Here is a 10,118-nt window from a genome sequence, read left to right as displayed (position 1 = left end):
TTTCATTTTTATGAATGAAAATATTTAATATTGCCAAGATATCCATTTTTCCCAACTTAACCTGTAGAGTCAATGCCTTCCCAATCAAGATTCCCCACATTATTTTGTGAATGTGACATACTGATGTCAATATGAAAGAACACAGATCTAGAAGAGCTGACGTAATACTGAAGAAACTAAGATGGAAGGTCGATGCTCTTCAACTTCAGGACCTGCTATAAAGCTGAAATAATCAAAGTGTGGTCACCTTTTCTTTAGTTTTGAAAAATATGCAAAACAATAAATCAAGACAGAGAGTTCACATTTTTCACAAAATTAACTGAAAAAGAAAATGAATCACAAACCTAAATGTAAGATGTAAAAGCAGAAAACTCCTAGAAGAGAACAGAAAAGGAAATCTACATGACCTATCACAATGGCTTTTTATACACAACACCAAAGGTATAATACATGAAAGAACCGATAAACCAGACTTCGTTAATATCATAATTTCTGTCTTGTGAAAATCTCTGTCAAGAGAATGAAAAGATAAATGGGCAGAAATGTTTACAAAAGCTTTAGCTGGTAAAGGATTGTCTAAAATATAGAATGCTTTTTATTAGAATTTTTACAATATGTATTTCTATTGAATTTTTGTGCATTTCATGTAATACATATTAGTCATATTTAGATCTCCCCCGCTGCACCTTCCATAGCCCCCCCCAAATATCATGCATTCTGTCATATACGTTAAGCCCTATCAAGTTTGTTTCCCCAGATGTTCCTTGGTGCAAGTTTATCCACTGGAGCCTGGTCAGCCTATCTAGCATCACTCCCTTAAAGAAGACCAGCTCTCCCTCATCCAGCAATAACGAACTGCCAATAGTCCCTCAGCTAAGGTTGCGGCTTCTTACCAATTTCCCCAGTTCTATGCTGGGTTTTCGTCTGGTTTGAGCTTGCATGGGTCTTGTGCAGGTGATCATCATTGCTGTAACTTTATATGAGCAAGTTCCCAGCCACCTGGAAACTGTTTCCTTGTGGGCATCCACTACCCCTGGCTTTTACAGTCTTTCTGCCCCCTCTTCTCCAATGGTCCCTGAGCTCTGAGAGGCAGAGATTTAATATAGGATCCCCATCCAGGGATACGTACCCTGCAGACTCTTATTCGCCATATTTTGGGCAGTTGTGGCTTTCTGTGTTAATCACCCTTTATTGCATGAGGAAGTTTCATTGGTGAAAGTTAAGAATTCTTAAAACTTAGTATCAAAGGACTAATGAGATGGGTTAGTTGGTAAAGTATTTATATTACAAGCTCAAGGATCTGAGTTCAATCCTCAGAATTCATGAGAAAAATTTGATGTGGTAGTGTGACTTTATAATCCCAGAACTGAGGAGGCAGAGATAAGTGGAACCCTGAAGCTTGCTGGCCAACCAGCCTGGCCTACTTGGTGAGCACCAGGGCAAAACAGGGTGGTATGTCTCAATATATGGTAGAACAACATCTAAAGTTGTCCTCTGGCCTCCAAACACACACACACACACACACACACACACACAATCACCAACTCACCATGCTGCTGCTACTGTGTGGAAACTTACAATTATCTGTAAAATGCACTGCTCATGAAGTAGCCACAAATACAAAGTTCATTAGAAACCTCATGGACCTGGCTACACTTCTTATTAGTCAGACCTACAGAGATTATATCCTTTCCCTTTCTTCTAAAAACCTAAGATGTCAGTGGTTAGATGATAGCAAATTTCTAACAGGAAGTCAGGTAAACCTAACAGCCACCAGGGGAAACTCAGAAGCACTATAATGTGTCTACTGCACTTCTGCCAAAACTCATAAATACAATCAAATTGGCTAATCATAAATCACATTTAGGGAAACCTTGAAGAAGCCATTGGCTTTCTCCCTTTAAAGTTTAGGAAAGCAGAGAGCGAACGTGTCTGACTCATATGTACTTTCTGAAGGATGTATTAATTACCTTGATTTAGTTATTTGACAAGGTAAACATATGAGAACATTACATGTTATCCCATAGATAAATATTTTTATCTGATAACTTTCAAATACAAATGTAACAAAGAAGAACAAATGGACACGGAACTTGCACTGCTATTGGTTCCCGTGCCAATCCATGCAACCACGGGTGAGCTATTTCTTCCTGTCACGAGTATTGTACGTAAGTACAAAGTGTATGATACCAGCTTCTCAAGGACATTGTGATACGTGGTTGAAAGCACAGCAAGTGCTGCGTTTGAGGTGGGGGGGCAGGAACGCGAAGTGCAGAAACACTGCCTCTTTTCCTCTCCTCACACCCGTCCTGACTGACTCAAAAACAAACAAATTAACCAACTAAACCAAATATATTCAACACACAGTCCAATAACAATAACCCAGGCATTCATCTGCATGAATTAAAAAAAACATGTCCACACAAAAACCTACACATGAGAATTTATAGCAGCTTTGTTCATAATTGCTAAAAGTCAAAAGCAACTAAGATATCCTTCGATAGATGAATGATAAATACACTGTGGTACTAGTCTTTCTAGGATAGAATATTTTCAGCACTAAAAAGAAATGAGCTGTCAAGACATGAAGAGATGTGGAGGAAACCTAAGGCCTATTATTAGACAGAAAGCCAATCTGAAAAGTCAGTGGTATTGTTTCAAGTGTATTCCATTCTGGGAAAGACAAAATTATGGAGACATTGCCTTAGCTACTTTTCCTGTTACTCTGATAAGGTATCCTGATGTGGAGGCACAGGCCAAGGCGATGCTTCCTGTTTTGAGTCTGAGGACCTAACCTAAATTCTGCCAGGAGACCTGGAGATCATGACGCGCCCGAAGAACTAATGAAAGAGAAACATCTCAGACTCGGGGACCAATGGGAGGACAGGGAGGGGTATAAAGGTTGCTCCCTTGTATGCAATAAACGAGAGCTCTGCTTGCAAAGTCTCTGGGAGTCTGTGTAATTGACTCCACGCCTACTCATCCCCTGCCCCCGCGGTGGGAGAGAGTACCGGCCAAACAGCAACATCCTGATAAAAGCAACTTAAGAAAGAAAGGGTTTATTATGGCTCATAGTTCTAGAGTACTATGGTCCATCATGAGGGGGAAGACATGGAAGCAGGAGGATGAGGAATTTGGTCGCAATTATGTCCACAGTCAGGAAACAGAGTGAGATAAATGTATTCTTCTGTTCAACTCCATTTCTTGACTATACAGTCCAGGATCCTGGCTAGGGAATAGTGCCACCCACAGTGGGCAGGTGTTCCCACCTCAGGACAATCAAAATAATCCCTCAGTGTAACTTCCCACAGGCATACTCTAAGGTTCATCTCCCAGGTGATTCCAGGTTCTGTCAAGTTGATAAACACCACCAACCATCACAGTGCCTGAGGTTAGGTGAGAGAGGGCTGTATAAATCCATATTAGAGGATTCTGAAGACAGTAAAAATTATTCTACAATATTATAATAGTGGATACAGGACAGTAAGCAATTTTTACAAAGCAAGAGAATGTATCACACCATGAGCGAGTATGAAGGCAAACTGTGGACTTTGGTTGATTATGATATGTCAGTGCAGGTTTATCAGCTCTGAAAAATGTACAATTCAGGTGGGAGGGTGTTGATAAAGGGGAAGGTTATGCATATGGAACAAGATATGCTCAATTTTGCTGTCAATCTAAAAGTACTCTAAAAATTAAAGTTCATCTTTTAAAAGTAGGTCATAATAACTTGGACTAAATCTGCTCTCATGCATATCCTAGAATGTAGTTTATTCTAAGGGAGAAAAAGTCAATTAATGAATGGATAGTGATTAAATTTCTATAGTTTAAAAGGCTAATAATTTATAATATTTTTTAAACTCTACATTTTACTGGGCATTCTGTTTTTAAATTATCTGACCAAAGTTAATTAAGCTGGGACCTTTTTAAAGTAAGAAATTTAAGTAATGGATGGAAAAGAGAAGATAATTTACTGCAGGGATTGGAGAGGAAGAGCAGGTGGAGGAAGAGAACGTGAGGATGAGTTTGTGGCACAAAGAATTGGTGTGACATTTTGCATTACGTGTAGGCAGTGACAATGAAGTAAGACAAGTGAATATAAAGTCTCTTTTTCATAGCTGAGAAAGCATGGACCTTGAGCGAAATCCTGAACATAAAACAGAGTCAAGGCATTGCCTTAATCTAGAAAGGTCACAGTGCTGACCACAGTGTAAAGGTCTTTGTTTCGTGTGTAGAGATCTTGGTTTGCAGTCTATCAGCTCCATTCCACTTAGAAGTTAAATGTTAGTGTATCTGACCTGCTAGGTCCAGTAGGTATGGTTGGTGCCATCCCAGAATCCCATTCTGTTTTCTTCTTCCCAATAGATCTTTGGGACTGTTGGTGAACCAACTCAGGTCCTCACACCCCTGACTGAGGGAAGTGTAGACCCCAGTCCCACTTCCCAGATTAATGTGTCTGTGGGGTAGGACCATCCTGTTCCTGGAATCAGTTAACTTCCTTAAAGTGTTAAAGTACACATATTTTAGGCTTTGTGGTTATATGATTTCCATTCCAGCTACTCATACCTTTGTGATATGAAAGCACCAATCGGCGACTACAACACACGTGTGAATGAGTATGGTTCAGTTCCGATAAAACTTTATTTGCAGATAGGCACTCAAATTTGAATTTTATATAACCTTCATAACATGGAATAATCTTTATTTTTTCACCCATTTGAAAACATAAAATCCACTTTTAATTAGCAGGCTTATATAAAAATATGCAATGGGTGGACTTTGGTCTGTGGGCTACAGTTTGCTAGCAGTGTGTTAGATCTGCATTTTCTGGAATAGTGGAAATGTTCTATCTATCTGCCAAATATGGTTTTTAAATACTTGAAATATGTCCAGTGTGTCTGAAGAATAAGTAGAATTTCTAAATTACACTTTTAATTTTTATTAATTAATATAAACAGCCACTTTTGGCATGTACAGTAAGTAGTCTCGCTCTATCTTTAATTTTTAAATTTTATTTATTTATTTATTTATTTATTTATTTATTATTTGCTTATTTATTTAATCTGTGTAGAGCAGGGGAGGTGTGCATGCCACAACATGTATGGTGAATGCATGGGAGGTCAGAGAACAGCTTGCAGGAATTAGTTCTCTCCTTCCTTGAGTCCCAGAGATCAAACTCAGGTTATCAGGCCTGGTGGCAAGCACCTTTACCTGCTGACCCATCTTGTTCACCCTTCTGTTTTTTGATGTTTTATTACTGGCAACTCCTCTCTTTTCTCCTTATTCCCCACATTTTTACAAGCTGGTTAAAAAAAACAAAGCCTGAACACCCCCTCCGTGGTGCTGATGGGAGATTCACAGCATGTAAGCCCTCGCCTGCTCCCAGGGCTCTCATTCTGCTCACCCGTAATTACAATGGAAACTAGGCAGTTTCCTTCTTTTGCTCTCTCAAGCCATTGTAGGACTGCTGGGGAGTTGCTCTGTTCTCTTCAGAGATCTTTTGGAGTTAAGAGCTTTTTAGACTCCCTTGCTCTGTGTGTGGGACCAGAGCAGGGAGTCATTACAGCATTGGATGACACAGCTCTCAGAAGTTTGTTTGAGGAAGGGCAGGTGACGAAGTTTGGAGTCAGACTGTTAAGAACATAACAGGACGTCTTCTAGGGACATCAGGGAAATTCTGTTTTGATCTTTTGGGGACATATCTCTTTGTCTTTGATGTATGTTAATGGAGGACACTATAGCCCATTTGCTGCTGGTCTCTGCACCATAACTACTAAGAAAACTGGCCTTGGAATAAAGTTGATGCTATGATAGAATAGTGGATCCTAGTGACAATATTGGACTTCTAGAACAGCTCCTTCCTGAAACTAGCCCTTTCTTTTAGCTATCAGGAATGTGAGATGTAAGCCAACATTTATTATTCATTCATTTATTTATTTTTCTCAATCTCTCTTTACTTAATTTATTTTTTGAGAATTTCATATGTATTTTTTAATGTGTATGAGTGTTTTGCCTGCATGTATGTAAGTATACCACATATGTACAGTGCTTGCAGAGGCCAGAAGAGGGCATTAGATTTCCTGGAACTAGACGTAAGAACAACTATTAGCTGCCATGTGGGAGCTGGAAACCAAACCTGGGCCCTCTGCAAGAGCAGCAAGTGCTCTAACCACCAGGCCATCTCTCCAGCCCCATGAGTGCTATATTTACATCATTTCTACCCTTCCCTCCCCACACTCCATCTCCTCCTATGTTCCCCACACATACTCTTTCTTAATTTCCTGAGCTCTTCTTTAGTTATCATTTCTACAATTATGTGTGTGTGTGTGTGTGTATGTGTGTGAGTGTGTGTGTGTGTGTGTGTGTGTGTGTGTGTGTGTAAACAACCTACTGAGTTCATTTAGTGGTATTAGCACTTACATGTGTTTAGGACTGAGCACCTGGGATTGGATAATGGATCAGGGAGTTGTCTCTGGAAAAAACTGATTCTCCCTCTCTCAGAAGCCATTAATTGCCTGTAGCTCTTCATCAAGAGGTGGGATCTTGTGAAATTTCCCATTTCGCACTGGCCTGCAGCTCGCTATGTAGGCCAGTCTAGCCTCAAACTCGCAGTAGTCCTCCTGCCTTATCCTCCTGAGTGCTGGGATTACATGTGTGAGCCACCACACCTGCCTAAGCCAACATAGTTCTAAATCAGGTTTCTATTAATTATGCTCCACAACATTATAATATTCTACTTGATTCTAAGGAGCACCTATTCCCTCATTTAAGAATCTCTAAAACTGTCACAAACCTTACAGTTTACAGCATGGCATAATTTATCTGATAGAATCCTTTCTCATCTTTTGGGCCTACAAAATGATGGCATGTCTTTTCCTTGGTGATGTCCTAGTTTTGATGAATACTTTTGATGATATTTTAGGTTTGGGGGTTTTGCTTTTCTGTCTCTTCCTTTTATTGAGGGGGTATACTTATGGTTGCTTAACTGTCTAGGTTAAGGTTTCTTTTTTCTCCAAGTTTTATATAGAATTGTATGGGCAGTATGTGAATGACTTTAAGTTGTATCACCCAGTCTGAAGCCTCAGTTTCATGTTATTTGGAGCATGCCTAAGTTTTAGTATCATAATAAGATTTCATTGCTTAGAAAAGACATTATATTTCATGAACTAAAGGCAATATGCAAAACATCAATGCAAAATCAGAAAGATCATTTTGAGACATCAACTAAATTAAAGAAGATAGTTAAAGGGCTGATATGTTTTGGTAATGCCCAGGCACTGGGCACACTGGCTGTGGGTAACAGAAACAGAAGCATGTTTGCTCAGCCATATGCTCCCAGCTCTCCAATGCACTCAGCTTCATCAGGGTGACTCAAATATGAATTACATCTCTGTTATTATTAGGTGTCCAACATTCTTTTTGTTTTATTGTAAAAATTCATCATAATGCAAACTTACTGTCACAGATTTTAAGTCGAGAGTCACCAAGCATGGCTGGAGAGATGATTCAGTCAATAAAGTGATTGCTGTGGAAGCAGAAGGACCTGAGTTCAGATCGCCAGCACCCACATAAAAATAAGCACATGGTGATCCGCACCTGTAATTCCAGTGCTGGGGAGGTGCAGAAAGGAAGATCCCTAGTTTGCTGGTCAAGCAGTCTGGATGAACTGGTGAGATTCAGATACAGTGAGAGACCTGTCTCTAAATAAATAAATAAATAAATAAATAAATCAGAGAACAATTGAGAAAGACACCCTGTGACAACCTCTGGCCCACACATGTGTGCGTGCACATGTAATACACACTCTCACATTAATGTGCACACACTCATGGACATGAGTGTGTGTATACAACACACGCACATGCACATGCACATGCACAGAGAGAGAAAGAGAGAGCCAATAAGCATACTTGAAATCCAAAATAAAAGCCAATGTCATGCGCTAAAACTCCCAATTCACTGTTCTCTTGTTACATAAACAGCCTTCAAAAATAGTCTCCTTGGCTTCGAGGCCACTGGAGGTTTGCTCATGTGAGCCTGTGGCAGTGGTGGCATCGAGTGTGGGACCTATGTCAGCTCAATGAAACAAGGGCCCAAAGGGGAGGTAAAAAATCGGTGGCAGGCCAGCACTAGATTGAGAACTATTTGAGACTTACTGATGCTGGATGAGGGAAAGTATGACTTAACATACGACCACTGGATGGGCTGACTAGACTCCAGTGGACCCATTTACACTGAAGGACACTTGGGTACAAACACCTGAATGAATAGGACTTAGCATGTATGGCAGAGTGCATAGGGTTCAGTGGTGGGGGGCGGTGATAAGGGGAGGCATGGATTGGGGGGGTCTGGATTTGAGTGGGAAATGTATGAAATTTAAAAAGCTCAATTTAAAAAAAAATGGCCTCCTTGTAAATATTCCCTCCACTCAACCCCCAAATCTCTCTCAAAGTGAGAGTAGGAAAGTATAATGAAAAAAAATGAAGTGCCATTTCATAATTTCAGCAAAAGAAATGAAAATACCTACAGTAAAATACTTACATGGTCTCTCTCAGCGTGTTATAAAAGTTTAAATCATATATGTGAAGTCTTAACTAAATTGATATAATTTTTGCTTTGGAAAAGTGACACCAATCTTTCATAAATATTAGTAGATTTAGGAAATTTTCATTAAAAAATCTTAGCTAGGTAAAGAGAGGGGAATGTGACAAAGTGATTTTAATGAGACAGAGCAAAAGTAATCATGAATATATTGAAAATAAAGACTGATGAAAGAGAGCTTACCTTACTAGATAGTTTAACTTCAATAATTAAAGCAGTGCACATTGAACAAAAGAATTGGCAGGCAGATCAATGCAATGGATCTGATATCATGGAAATTGACTCCAAATTGAATATATTTTAAACTGAGTATATTTTGATATTATTATATGAAAAATCAGTGAGAAAACTATGGTCATGGAATAAATGATATTGGAACAAATGGTTACCATTTGGGAAAACAAAGTTAAACTACCATTCTCTGAAGTAAATTGTAATGAGTGACCTTAACACTTTGAACACTAGAGGTAAATGTTGACGGAGAGACAACCTCTTTAAGCATAAATGGATGGGAGAAGGTTCGAGCATTGGAAGATCAAGTATATGTCTTTTTCCCACTCTTCTTCATAGAAGTAGTAAGAAAGAATAGTTTGAAAAAAATCTACTAGAAAACAAACAAAATAAGCACCATCAATGGACAGGAAGATGGTCAAGCCCAGAAGATGGAATGGGGGAGGGAGAGCTATAGTTCAAAGCAATAAAGAGGCATTGCACAGGTGAGAACTGATCTTCTTAGAAGGCCCCACAGCCAGAGTTCCTGGGTCAGCAGCACCTGGAAATCTGTCAGAATTATAGAGCTTTGACTCTCACTCCAGACTTACAAAATCTAAAATCCTGGAGTCCTAAAATCTAGATTGTAATACACCTTCCAGGAGATTCTAGTGTACATCAGATCTGCCCTCTTTGCTTATAGTGAAATACAGGAGCTGGCTGGGTCCTAGGACAGTCAAGCCGGCGGGTCTATATTCTAAACAGCTGGACCAGGAGGCCTCCGCTCCACTGTACTGGACATGGAGCAGGGATTGGTCAGGGCATTTACCTTCAGTGTCAAGTCTCAGGAATGACTTTCAAAACATAAGCTCCTTCTCTGTAGAGAAAGTTCCTAAGGTGAGTGCTAGGGCTGAATGGAAAGGGAAAAGGGCCATAGAAATTCCTAGTCTTTCAATGCTAGAAGAAAGAAGAGGGAAACAGGGCAATTTTTTTCCTCCCCAGAATGATTTGCATATACATGGCTCTCTGAAGAAGAAGCTTTAAAAAGGGGACGGCCAAAGTTTCTCTGGAACTGAAGAGCTAAACTAGTCTGTGCTTCACATTATCAAGAGCATGTAGAAACTGGTCTCCTCATTTGAGTTAAAATATTCACTCTGTCATGTGTGTTAGTAACTTGCGTCGTTGTGACCACAGTACCTGACCAAAAGAACATAAGTGAGAAAAGTTTATTTTGACTTGTGATTGAAGAGGGCTTCAGTCGGCCATGATGGAAAAGTTCAGTTTGTGAGGCAGTAGTATATGACAGA

The sequence above is a fragment of the Nannospalax galili genome, unplaced genomic scaffold (genome assembly GCF_000622305.1).
Source record: "Nannospalax galili isolate Female #2095 unplaced genomic scaffold, S.galili_v1.0 scaffold751, whole genome shotgun sequence".
Classification (NCBI taxonomy): domain Eukaryota; kingdom Metazoa; phylum Chordata; class Mammalia; order Rodentia; family Spalacidae; genus Nannospalax; species Nannospalax galili.
This window is presented reverse-complemented; position numbering follows the sequence as displayed.